This window comes from Thalassophryne amazonica, chromosome 3 (genome assembly GCF_902500255.1).
Source record: "Thalassophryne amazonica chromosome 3, fThaAma1.1, whole genome shotgun sequence".
In the NCBI taxonomy this organism is placed as follows: Eukaryota; Metazoa; Chordata; class Actinopteri; order Batrachoidiformes; family Batrachoididae; genus Thalassophryne; species Thalassophryne amazonica.
In genome coordinates this window covers 106,675,816-106,689,289 of record NC_047105.1, presented here as the reverse complement: position 1 = coordinate 106,689,289, position 13,474 = coordinate 106,675,816, and positions in this window count along the sequence as shown.

Below are 13,474 nucleotides of genomic sequence, written 5' to 3'. Positions count from 1 at the left end.
CCTGCGCCGCTCGCCCTGCGCCGCTCGCCCTGCGCCGCTCGCCCTGCCGTCTTTAAAAAGGTTTTAACAGTCCATAATCTGTGTGATGCCGACAGAATCTTCACCGATATCCAACTGAATCTATCGAATGGTTTCAAACTGCCTGTCTCTAACAGTTTCTGAAAAAAATTTCATGGAGCAAAGCGGCAGCCTCTCAGCAAGTTCTCAGACAAAAGAAATCCGACGGGAGGGGTGGACCAGTGCTCACTCAAAGCCTGCCCACAGGCGAATGACGCAACCGACAGGCGTGGAAAAACTCACGCATGCGCACGAAGGTTCAAGTTCCACACATGAATCTTGAAATCCACGTGATTTGAATCACACGTGATTCAAATCCATATAGTTTTTGAAAAAATAAAAAGGTACGATATTTTTTGGACAGACCTCGTATTTAGTAATTTTGAAGAATTCTTCATAATCATGTGTTTTTTCATTATATTCTAAGTTGATTCACTGTGCCCCGGACACTGAGTCACTGTGCCCAGTGAATTCATGTCCGGGGCACAGTGAATCAAAAATTTTAAAATCGATTTTAAAACACCTGTAAATTTTACACTTGGGGAGACATAAATAACACAGCCTTATAAACAGTAACTTGCTGTATTAAATCCACAATAGAATGACCTAAACCTATGCATAATGTGTTTATGTTGCCACAAAACAACATTTCTGATCCATTGTGCCCCAGCTTCCCCTACATATTGAACAGTTAATACGACCTAACAAGGTAGCACATGCTGAATACTAATCAAGGCAACAAGACAAAAGCTCAATATTCAGTTACTAGTAATAGATAAATTGGTGCAATAATTGCCCAGTAAAACAGCTATTGTGATAATCTTTAGATGAGTTGATTGTCAGAAATATTAAACAGCTGCAGCTGTAAACGAGATAATCAGAGGAAAAGGTAATCCGATTATACTGTGTCAACTGTATGATATTAGGAATAGATAATGACTTTTTAAAGAGGTAATTAGCAACTTAGCAAAAGCATTTCCAAGTAATGCCTATATGTCACGTAATTATGTATTATGATCACATTTTGCTTTTTACCTGAGGCCAACATATGGCCATCGGGTATTGCGAAGACCTGGCGTCTGGCCGTCTGTGCACAACATAAGTCCAGTTCTATTACTGCCACAGTCTTCAAATCCCCAGGGAACATTCTTGGGACACAGACCTTGGACAAGTTCAAAGATGGCTAACCTTGACATATTTTAAGAGGTATTTTAAGAGGTTAAAATGTCAGATTCTGTTTGACTCTTTCTGCTTTTTTGAGTGGCAGGGGATGACAGCCAGTCAGAGTAGAGCTGCACCGTGATGTCAGTGGCTGGTCTCTTCAAATATTATGTACAAGATAGTGAGAAATAAACACTTCTAAAACTGAAAATGCTTTTTGTAACCTGATAACACATTTTGCGGTGTTAGCGTGCACGCTAACTTCTGCTAACTGAAAGCTAACTTCCTATGGAGTTGAATTTGTCTCATTAATACCAGCAAATGCACAGAGGGTGATCTACAAATATTCCATGATTTGCATAACTTCCGCTTTTGTCAAAAGCTCATGTACATGCACACGCAAAGCCTCCTGCAGATGCTGTTACGGGCCCCTTCACACATAGTACAAGTAAGTACAACTCAGGACGACTCACAGCAGAACAGCTCGTATGAGTGAACCACGAAAACATCACGCTGACGGCAGGCGTGCACGATGCCGTGCAACGGTTCATGCACGTGAGAACACAGTGCGAGCGGCTGCACCACATCGTGCGACTGATGTGGAGAACAATTAAATAAAAACCAGCTGTATAATTAGTGAATATCACTGTGTTGATATAAATAATACATAAAAAAAGGGGATGCAATACAAAACCCCGTGATTAAATAACCCTGTATAAAAAAATGTCACTCACAGGATTTGAACCTGTAAGCTCTGATAACCATACAGAAATGTTAACCAGTGCGCTACAATCGCTGGCATATAATCAGTGTAGAAAAATGCCTGAAATCATCAAAGACATAGAGGTAGTGCTGTGTGCGCGCCCACTGCAGCCCGGTGCAAAGGCAAAAGATGTTTTATGTACGAGGTCTGTTAGAAAACTATCCAACCTTTGTATTTAAAAAAAAAAAAAAAAAATACATGGATTTGAATCATGTGCGCTTGCATCAGCCAAGCTTGAACCTTTGTGCGCATGCGTGAGTTTTTTCACGCCTGTCGGTTGCGTCATTCACCTGTGGGCAAGCTTTGAGTGAGCACTGGTCCACCCCCCTCATCGGATTTTCATTGTCAGGGAAATGGCTGAGCGATTGGAGCAGCGCTGAATCAAATTTTTCCAGAAACTGTGAGAGACAGCCAGGTGGAAACCATTCGGAAGATTCAGACGGCTTTCGGTGAAGATACTTTGGGCGTCACACAGATTAAGGATCATTACAACCGGATTAAAGACGGCCCACACCGGCGCAGGGCACGCTGCGCTCCAAGCGGCCATCGACAGGTTGAAACGACCAGATCATTTCCAAAGTGAAGGCTGTGTTGATCTGGGACGTCGTCTGACTACTAGAGAAATTGTGGAAGAGGTGTACATCAGCACTTTTGCGGCACATTCCACTGTTACAGGAGATTTTGTAATGAAAGACGTGTGGAGGAATTCGCGCGTCGGCATGGAGCCACAATGGCGCACAACAAAAAGCACATCCGTGTTGGAAGTCTCACAGGACAAGTTGTGACATGCCCAGCTGTTACACAATTTCTCGGATACTCACTCGACTGAAAAGCCACCGAAAGCCGTCTGAATCTTCTGAATGGTTTCCAACATGGACGTGCTTTTTGTTGTGCGCCATTAGCGGCTCCGTCCCATCGGATTGTTTTCTAACAGATCTCGTATTTCCATGTGAAGACAGCAGGCAGAGACACGCACCTGACGGAGGAATGTTGTAAGTTCATGTCCTTCCAAACACGGAACGTGTTCTCAAGCTGGGACGTCCAAGAGAATAGCTGTGAGCAGACATGCCCCCCCTTGTCCGTTCAGCACCCAGACCAACGTGTCACTCTGTGTTATGTGGTCATTCATTCTCATTGTTTGTTATGTAATTGCGTATGTAGATATTGTTGTAATTATTTATATACCTGTCCTGGCAGTGGTTTCTGTGTTTGTAATTTGTGCGCTGAGCTGTCATCCCCGCTGTCAGTGTGCTATGATCAGCTGACAGGCCCCTCCCCGTGCTGTGTGTGATCAGACCTGGCTGCACGGCCACCATGTGATCAGATCTGTACATTCATATAAGCGTTCTGTGCAAGTGTGCCCCCCCTCCCCCGCCGGCATGCCAGATGTGTTGGGGGGGTGCGACGCATTCGCATACGTGTGAGACTCATGCACCACGTGTGTGGCTTTTTGCAACTCCACAGTCGTGGGGGCATTTAGACAAATTTCTCATCGTCAGTGATCGTCTGCTGACTGTTTTCGTGTTAATAGTGCGAATGGCCACACATTATCTAAGTGCCAAGTGAGTGGTGTTAGATGTTTATGTGTGTCAGCTGGAATTTGGAGATGATTTGATGGGCTTGCACAGCACACAGTCTGTCAGCCACTGGTGTGCATGAATAGTTGTAGCAACAGGTGTATGAGGCGTTAGAGGCAGCTACGATTTTACATATTTTGCATACAATTCCTGCTTCATGAGCACTTCATGCGCAAGTCAACCACATTTGTACTATGTGTGAAGGGGCCCTAAAATGTAACTATTGTTTTTGATTGACTGATAAATAGAGGTGCTTCATTGAACATGTACAAATTTTATGAAAGACAACAGGATTTTATTAATTAATTAAACAACTGCAAATTATAAAGAACACAAGTCTCATATGGCTGAGGATATTTTAGCATTGCGTGATGTTTTTGTATTGTGGTGGCAATGCATCATCGAATGTCATGATTTAGAGGTTGGCTTGAGTAAGGTGCAGCAAACATTCTGCTCCTTACTTTCTTAGTTCTACTAATATCCATTTTATTCTTTAAAATTGTCAGTTTAGCATCATGTAGCCACTATTATGCTTTCAGTGCACCTGGTGCAAATAATTAGCAAGGTGAAACTTAGGCTGTAGAAAGACAGACAGAGAGACGCTAGGTTTTTGCAATACCCGATGACCATTTGTTGGCCTCGGGTAAAAATCATTTTTGTAAAATACAAATGTTCTACATAAAATTGCAAACAGCAGCTGAGAGGTAATAACAGGTAATTCTCATTCTTGAGGGGTGACAGTCTCCCTTCCAAAGTTGCTTTCATTTAACCCTCTGGGGCCGTCGTACACAATGGCTAAGACCAAGCTTTACTAAATTATGAATAACTTTCTAATGATATGAGATAGAAACTTACTTTTTTTTTTGCTGAAAAGTTAACTCCGCAAACTTTCGAGCCAGCCATCGGCCATCTTTGTACTCCTCATAGAAGCTGTGTGATGACGTGCACAATGTGAGTGTCCAGTCGAAATTGGTTCACTGTCACATGGTTTTCCAAAATCCAATTGTAGGGCAGATTCACCTCACGTGAAAAGCCAAAGATCGTTTTCAGGAGTGATATGTTACTAGTTGGCCCATTTGAATAGCCCCCTGGGTGCTCCAATGAGTACATACTATTGGGCTCCAAATGCACCCTGCGCCATTACGCACAGCGATCACTGAAAGCAGACAGAGAACCTCTGATGACAATCTCACATGCTCCACTAGTTTGCATGTGAATGTTACTGGATAACTCTTGCTTTTACCATTAAGACAAAAAAAAAAAATGCATAGTCCATTTTATATATATTGTTCAAAATGTGCATTTGTGTTTATTGTTTGAACCTTTTTGTTGTACAGTCTTTCACACAAGACCTCAAATTACCTTTATAAAGTGTCAAAACAGTTGTTTATTATAGTTTGCTGTGTGTTTTGAATAAATGTGTGTGGAAAATTATTTTCCACTTTACTTTTTCCTTCCTTATTTTTGATTGTAAACCTTTATTACACTTATAAAACACAACAAAAGCATATATATTATGAAAGCACAGGTTGTCCTAAAAAAAGAGACATAAAACTTAATTGTGGGATGCAGGGAGAGCTGTTAACAGCAATAATAAAAGATTTATGCCAGGCGAGTGAACTGTCCAAAAAATGCCCTCGGACCCCAGAGGGTTAATGACTTGCAGTCTGAATGAGAGTGACGATGCTTCTGGCTGTCCACAGACTGGAAAAACACTCCCACCACCCAGTTAAACTAAAGTCAGGGTGACCCTGACTGACTGACACTTCTGCAAATGAAGCTCCAACCCCTCAGGTCTCTTCTCAAATTTTACAGGGTGATCATGCAAATATGGATTTGTCTTTCAAACCAACACTCATGCAACACACTTAAAAAGGGTTTTCCCTCTTTATGTTCCTAATAATATGCTGTGCTTTTACCGCCCACCTGGTCCTTTCTCCCACTTCCAAAGACATGCAAGTTAGGTGAACTGGTGACTGTAAAGCCCAATCCCAATTCAAGCCCTTTGCTATACCACTTGCCCCTTCAGCTTCATTTTTCATGCTCCAGTGAATAGTAGTGTGTCCCATTCCTTTCAGGGATCGAGGAAGATTGGTTCTTTCAAACAGCCGTTCAAATGAAAAGATTTCCGATTCTGACATCACAGCAAGAGGAATTGAATAGAATAGTCTTTATTATCACTATATGGCGGGGGGAACGGGGGGCAACAAAATTGGGGAAGATCAAATTATCCAGAATGTTTTGAGAGCAGAGTCCATTTCAGAATGAAAATGGCTACTGGCACAGCTAAAGGAGTCAATACATACAAGTGCATACTGCAACTAACACTGAAAAAACAAAACTAATATTGGTGCAACGGACTATATAATTGGTTTGTGAAAAAGCGCTCTTCAGAAAAAAAAAGCACTAATCACAATGTCATTCTAACTTATGTGAATGAGTTTGTTGGTCCTGCGATAGAATTGGGAGCCTGTTCAGGGTGCTCCCCGCCTCTCACCCCAATTGGTATAAGTGGGTTTGAATAATGGCTGGATGGATGGACATTCAAAACGGCCGTCAAGGAACAAATGTAAGAATTAAAACCACCAGAGAGGGCAATTCTTTCCTCTGAGCATTGCAGATGAATTGCTATCCAATTACGTTATATATTGACCTCACTTCTATGGAACTTAACACTTCCCACAAATCCATCTTGGCTTTTGAAGATTGCAGTCAATGTGACTCAGAGAACCAGAACAAAGCCGTGGATCAATTCCAACTTCATCGGACACCAATTTACAGTCGCTCAGAATGATTCAGTTGGCTGCCGGGGCAGGTCCACAGGCCCTCGTAATGAGACTCACACTGCTTCTCGCTGACGTCCTGCATACATTTATCCTCCAACCTCACTTACACATCTTATTTTCTATTACACTTTCTGCATGAAAGCAGAACTGCTAAAGGTGTTTTTCAAGAACACCAGTTAAACTGAAACGGTCAGCAAATATTTTGTAAATGAGAACATTAAGGAAATTCTACAACGGAATGGGGCTGTTCTCTGTAACAGACCAATCCTGGCAGAAATCAAGGAGTGTTTCTCTTCTGTATTGTACAACACGTGATGATGAAATGCGTGACAAATCAAAAGAGCAGCCAAAAAAAAAAAAGTACCCATGTTATAACTAGCTACAGCAAGGAATCCAAACTGGTGGCCCGGGGACCAGAAAAGACACACATGTCCTTGACATGCCTTATCAAGTCTGATTGTGTGGCTTGTGAGATCATTTATGTATATGCATTTACTGTATGTATATGCAAATATTTACAGCAAGTTTGCACTTCTGTGCAATAAATAAATCCTACTTTACCATCGAGTCCATAAATACTGAATACCTGCTGGATCCTTGCTGTTCCACATGTCCACCTACATGAGCCACCTCAGGTCCACCTGAGCGCCACCCGGCAGTGCATGACCCCTGCTGTGACCTTTGTGGAATCCATGGAAGGTCAAATTGCAGCACTTGAGAAGCACAGTGAGGAATTGGGAGTGTTTGGGTTTGCAGTGGTCCTTGATTCCAGGCTTTCACAGACTTCCTGGAATCAACCATCAGAAGTTCATCTGTAGTGAAAATATCAAATTTGTCAAAAGATGTACCTGGAATAACTTTTGATGCACAGAGGTGTTTGATGATGTTGGCGCTTGTGTGAGAGGAGGAAGGTCTAAGTCATCAAGGTCCTAGTGCTGATAGGATTTTGTATGATTGTGAGACGTGGAGCCTCATTTATCATTTATACACAATGCATGCACACAAATACGATTCATATGCCTTTGGGCAGGAAATTATAAAGGAGACTGTTCAGTGAGAACTTACACCATTTGTACACGCATTTTAAGAGCAATTTAAGCCTTATGTAATATAAATAAAAATAAAGTGAGATGTAATTTAATACAACACAAAACAAAGCAGTGACTGTCACAGAGCTCATATTTCATACTTACCATTCACAAACTGCAATGTAAATAATTGCATCTCAGCTAAATTTAGTCAGCTCCCTTCCTACTATATTTATTTATTTAATTATTAATTGAAGTTAATTTTTTCACTATGTTATTTCTTTCCCAGGTTCTTTCTGTAACACTGCCCATCACAAAGTACAAACTCGAACTATTCCATACTTTCATTCAAAGTCACAGTAAAAATACCAGGCCTGGATTCTGTAGAATTTCTCTCACAGACAAGATTCGCTCTTACAGAATCCTGAACAATGGACACAAAGGATTACACAGGCATGAAGGAGGCAGACCTTATTTCACAAAATCCTAACCCTTATTGGCCCCCGTGGGCATTTGAGGGAGGTCCAACCCTCTGCCCGATTTATAATGTAACCTAACTCTCTTTGTGCTAACTGGTAAAAAAAAAAAAAAACTGGTTAAATCCAATTTGACATGCACATACCAACAGAGAACAAAGGAAAGTAAAAATAAGAGTGAAAACTAAGAATACAGTCCTAATTAAAATAACTACTTTAACCCTCTGGGGTCCGTTTGTCTCATTTGTATATGCTTAATATACATTTTAATCACAATCTCAAACAGTTGACCAATTCACTTTTATATGTCCATTTATAAATGCTTATCAATGCGTTAGTAAACTTAAAAATATCATTATAAAGCCTTTACAAGCTGTTAGTAAAGTATTTTGTGTGAGCTTAACTAAAGTGATGGTTAAGTTTGTTTTATAACTCATTTGTATATGCTTAATATATATTTTAATCACAGTCTCTAACAGTTGACCAATTCACTTTATATGTCCATTTATAAACGCTTATCAATGCGTTAATAAACTTAAAAATAGTATTATAAAGCCTTTACAAGCTGTTAGTAAAGTATTTGGTGTGAGCCTAACTAAAGTGTTGCTTAAATTTAGCGGGTGAAAGCACAGGTTGAACAGCTTAAACTTAGCGGGTGGTTTCGATTTGCGAGTAATTGCGAAGCCATTAGTTGCTAACCAATAGCTAAACGTGGGCTCAGATCGGGTCACCAGTAGCCGCTAAGCGATAGCAGCTAATTGGCTAACGGGTATTATAAAACTAACGATGTTCTACATCCGACTGTATAAATTCACATTGATCAAGCGGATAGCCTCTCGGACAGGAACAAAGTGTCCGCTTGATGATTTTCAACCTTAGAATACGTTAAGCAGTTAGATTTGGTACAACAAGTTAGCCAATTTAGCTTTAGCCTAGCTTTCGCTAACACGCGCGTAGCCAATTAACCATCATTTTTGGTGAAGTGTCCGCTGGAAGTTTGCGTAAGAACGCCAATGATTAAGCAACATTTGTCCATATGATATGAAAAATGGTTAAAACCAGTTTTTCATTTTAATCTTTCTCCTCAGACGTTCGTTGTAAATGAGACCAGACACAGAAAGTTCCGTAGGACATCTTCCTCACTTTAATTTGTTGAACAACTGTGTGAGCTGCTGCCATCTGTCAGTGATATAGTATCATTTGCACTTGGTGTTGCAGCCATTTGTCTGGGAGGTAAATAAAATCACATCTTATTTGGTTTGAAAAAACAAGAGGTTTATATTCCTAGAAACAATTGGGTGCTTAAAATTAAGAAATTTAATTAATAAAACATTAAATAAATAAACGATTGGGTGCTAAAAATTAAAATTAAGAAACTGAATAAGAAAATAAAAATAATGACTAATAAATAATCATAAAAAATGAAATAAATAATATTAATATTACTAATAAAAATTAAAAAGATGGCACTGGGAAAAAGCTCAATATGAGGACCTCCTTAACCGGAGGTACAATATTTGAGAGAGCTAAAAAGGAAAAGAGGAAAGAATTAGAGAGCAGAGAGGAGGTAGCAGCTAAAAGAACAGAAGAGGAATGTGATGAAAAAATAATAGGTGCAGAGAGAAGTCATTATTGTGGGTTTCTTAAATGGTTTATAGAGAATTAAAAAATCATTTATAAATATTTTATATAATATAATAATTATTAAGCCATCTATTTATGTTCTTACCAATGAGTAGTTAATAAAAATAATGCTTAATAATTTGTGAGGAAAAAATGTAAAGACAATAAAAATATGATTTGTAAAGTATTTTTTATCACTAATGAATAGTGTCTGATTTTACATTTGTAAATGATGAACTATTAATGATCAGCTTTTCTTAAATGGTGTATAGAGAATTTAAAAAATCATTTATAAATGTTTTATAAGAATTTATAAATGTTTTATATAGACATTACATAGTTTATTAATAATTATTAAGCCATCTATTCATGTTCTTACCATTGAATAGCTAATAAAAACGAATACTTTGTAAATGTTTTACAAATAGTTATTTCAGCATTTACTTCCACTTTATAAATGCTTTACTAATGCTTTATAACGTGCAGTTAATATAAAGTGTTACCGAAACTTATTAACTTAACTCTGAGGATTGTGTCATTTTCACACACAGTGAAAGTGAACTCCTTCAACAATTTTGTTTTTTTGTTAATTTCCGTGTTTGATAGAACAGTCCATTTAGTGAGTGACACACGGCAATAGATTGGACAGGTATATGCACATGACTTTTTGTGGGTGTGTATATGTCTGTTCATGTACAAAGTTGGAAGTGGACAGCAGGCACGTGTACGTACACACACTTCCATTAAACAGTAATTCCCCTTGGCTTCTCCCTTTTTACCACTCCGGGTTGCCACAGCAGAGCCGAGATGGATCTGCAAGTTGATTTGGCACAATCTTTATGCCCAGATGACCTTTCCGATGCAACTCCATGTTGCAATGAGAATGGGCAGGTGTGGTCTTTAACCGGGAACATTCCGCTCTGGAAATAAGCGCACTAACCCCTTGAGTGCTCATGACCAACATGACCAATTCCAAAGCTGAACCATACCTTTATAGCGCTTCCAAACTTTGGAGGAAATAATGTAAATGCACATTTCTGCCTTTATGTGTACACACAGATTTAGCTGTGATTTTACAGAGAATTTTATGAACAAGGTCTCTGGACTTGAACCAGTGACCTAAGGTGACCTCTGGCTGAGGTCACCTTAGTACTGCTTGAGTGACTTTGTGTCAAACAAACTTAGGGACTTAGGAAGGCTTAGATTAGGCATGCTACTTGCATTGTGAAGGAACATCAGCAATGGCATTTTGGACACTTGGTGCACTTCTCTGGGCATGAGCCAGTCACCCTATCAACCCCCATTGCACAATGCTCATATCTGGCCTGAAACTGCTGCTTAAAAATACATATAAAACGATTTTTCACTCTTTGATTGTTGGAGGACTGAACAGAGTCAGTATCCATTGAATAATGTGAGGACCTCTTGGTATACCCGTCAGGTACATATGTACTGTATTTGTACAGTGATAGTGTGTTTAGCTGATTCTTTGGTAAGCACAGCAACACCCTGCACAGAGTTTAGTCCTTCTGCTATCAGAGTCACCTCATGTGCGACTTCCTGGAGCACAAGATCTAGAAAATGATTGCAACAGTGTACATACAATAGTGTTCAGAATAATAGTAGTGCTCTGTGACTAAAAAGATTAATCCAGGTTTTGAGTATATTTCTTATTGTTACATGGTAAACAAGGTACCAGTAGATTCAGTAGATTCTCACAAATCCAACAAGACCAAGCATTCATGATATGCACACTCTTAAGGCTATGAAATTGGGCTATTAGTAAAAAAAAGTAGAAAAGGGGGTGTTCACAATAATAGTAGTGTGGCATTCAGTCAATGAGTTCGTCAATTTTGTGGAACAAACAGGTGTGAATCAGGTGTCCCCTATTTAAGGATGAAGCCAGCACCTGTTAAACATGCTTTTCTCTTTGAAAGCCTGAGGAAAAGGGGACATTCAAGACATTGTTCAGAAGAACAGCATAGTTTGATTAAAAAGTTGATTTTTTAGAGGGGAAAACTTATACGCAGGTACAAAAAATTATAGGCTGTTCATCTACAATGATCTCCAATGCTTTAAAATGGACAAAAAAAAAAAAAAAAAAGACACATGGAAGAAAATGGAAAACAACCATCAAAATGGATCGAAGAATAACCAGAATGGCAAAGGCTCACCCATTAATGAGCTCCAGGATGATCAAAGACAGTCTGAAGTTACCTGTAAGTGCTGTGACAGTTACAAGACACCTGTGTGAAGCTAATTTATTTGCAAGAATCCCCCGCAAAGTCCCTCTGTTAAATAAAAGACATGTGCAGAAGAGGTTACAATTTGCCAAAGAACACATCAACTGACCTAAAGAGAAATGGAGGAATATTTTGTGGACTGATGAGAGTAAAATTGTTCTTTTTGGGTGCAAGTGCCGCAGACAGCTTGTGAGACGACCCCCAAACTCTGAATTCAAGCCACAGTTCACAGTGCAGACAGTGAAGCATGGTGGTGCAAAATACTTGAAGAGGTCATGTTGCCTTATGCTGAAGAGTACATGCCCTTGAAAAGTGTGTTTCAACAAGACAATGACCTCAAGCACACTAGTAAATGAGCAAAATCTTGGTTCCAAACCAACAAAATTAATGCCTCGCAGATGTGAAGAAATCATGAAAAACTGTGGTTATACAACTAAATAGTAGTTTAGTGATTCACAGGATTGCTAAAAAAACAGTTTGAACATAATAGTTTTGAGTTTGTAGCGTCAACAGCAGATGCTACTATTCTTGTGAACACCCCCTTTTCTACATTTTTTTTACTAATAGCCCAATTTCATAGCCTTAAGAGTGTGCATATCATGAATGCTTGGTCTTGTCGGATTTGTGAGAATCTACTGAATCTACTGGTACCTTGTTTCCCATATAACAATAAGAAATATACTCAAAACCTGGATTAATCTTTTTAGTCACATAGCACTACTATTATTCTGAACACTACTGTACAATGAGCATGGGCTGACTTGGATGCTCCATCAAAGCAATACCCCTGAAGCTCTGCAATATGATTGTTCAGCTTCACTAGAATGTCTTTCAAACATGTAAACAGCATCTCTGCAGTAGTGTCTAGGCACTTCTAAAATCCGAGAAAGTGTGTGCCAAGAGTGCTGTAAACATACTGAAGACAGCAGGATAATTGCTCTGTAGCATTGATATCTGTTGTGCCATCAGCTATCAGCCTGTAAAAATTACAGCCTGATGCACGACATACTACTGTCCTTTGAAGTGAATGCACAGCGGTGTGATGACCTCATTTTGGATTGTTTTGCTGATCCAGTTGTCTCACCGCTGAGTCCAATCTCTTTCTTTTGGCAAATTATAGGTCCGCTCCAACATTAACTTGTAAAGAATACCATCAAGCATGGCCTCTCCTCTGAATGCCAGTCCCTTTCTTTCAAGAAAAGAAATGGAACAATATCTCCAGGACATTTCTTGCTGTCTGCTATCCTTTGGCTACTATATCAGAAGAAGGGCACTTACTGCCATTGGCTGTGTTCTAATGCCAGCTTTGTGTACTGGCAATTGCTCATGTAAACAGAATTTTGAGTTGGATTTACAGCAACTGCAAACCCTCTATCCACAAACAGGGACGAGACTTTTTTTAAATCATGGAGTTATGCAGAACAAAATATAGACTGCAATGCTAAAGTACCCTCGGCCATATGAGCATGTAATCAATGAAAGACTGTGTAGAAAGAATGTGACCTTTTGACAAATTAAAATAGGTCAAGGTTAGCCATCTTTGAATGTGTCCAAGGTCTGTGTTCCAAGAATGCTCCCTGTGAATTTGAAGACCCTGGCAGTAATAGGACTGGAGTTCTGTTGGGGACAGACGGACAGACAGAGAGACGGATGGATGGACGCAAAGTCTTCAATACCTGATGGCATATTTTGGCATTAGGTAAAAACAGTCATTTGCACTATGAAGTAACCATCTCCACCTATCACCCAGTGATGTTAAA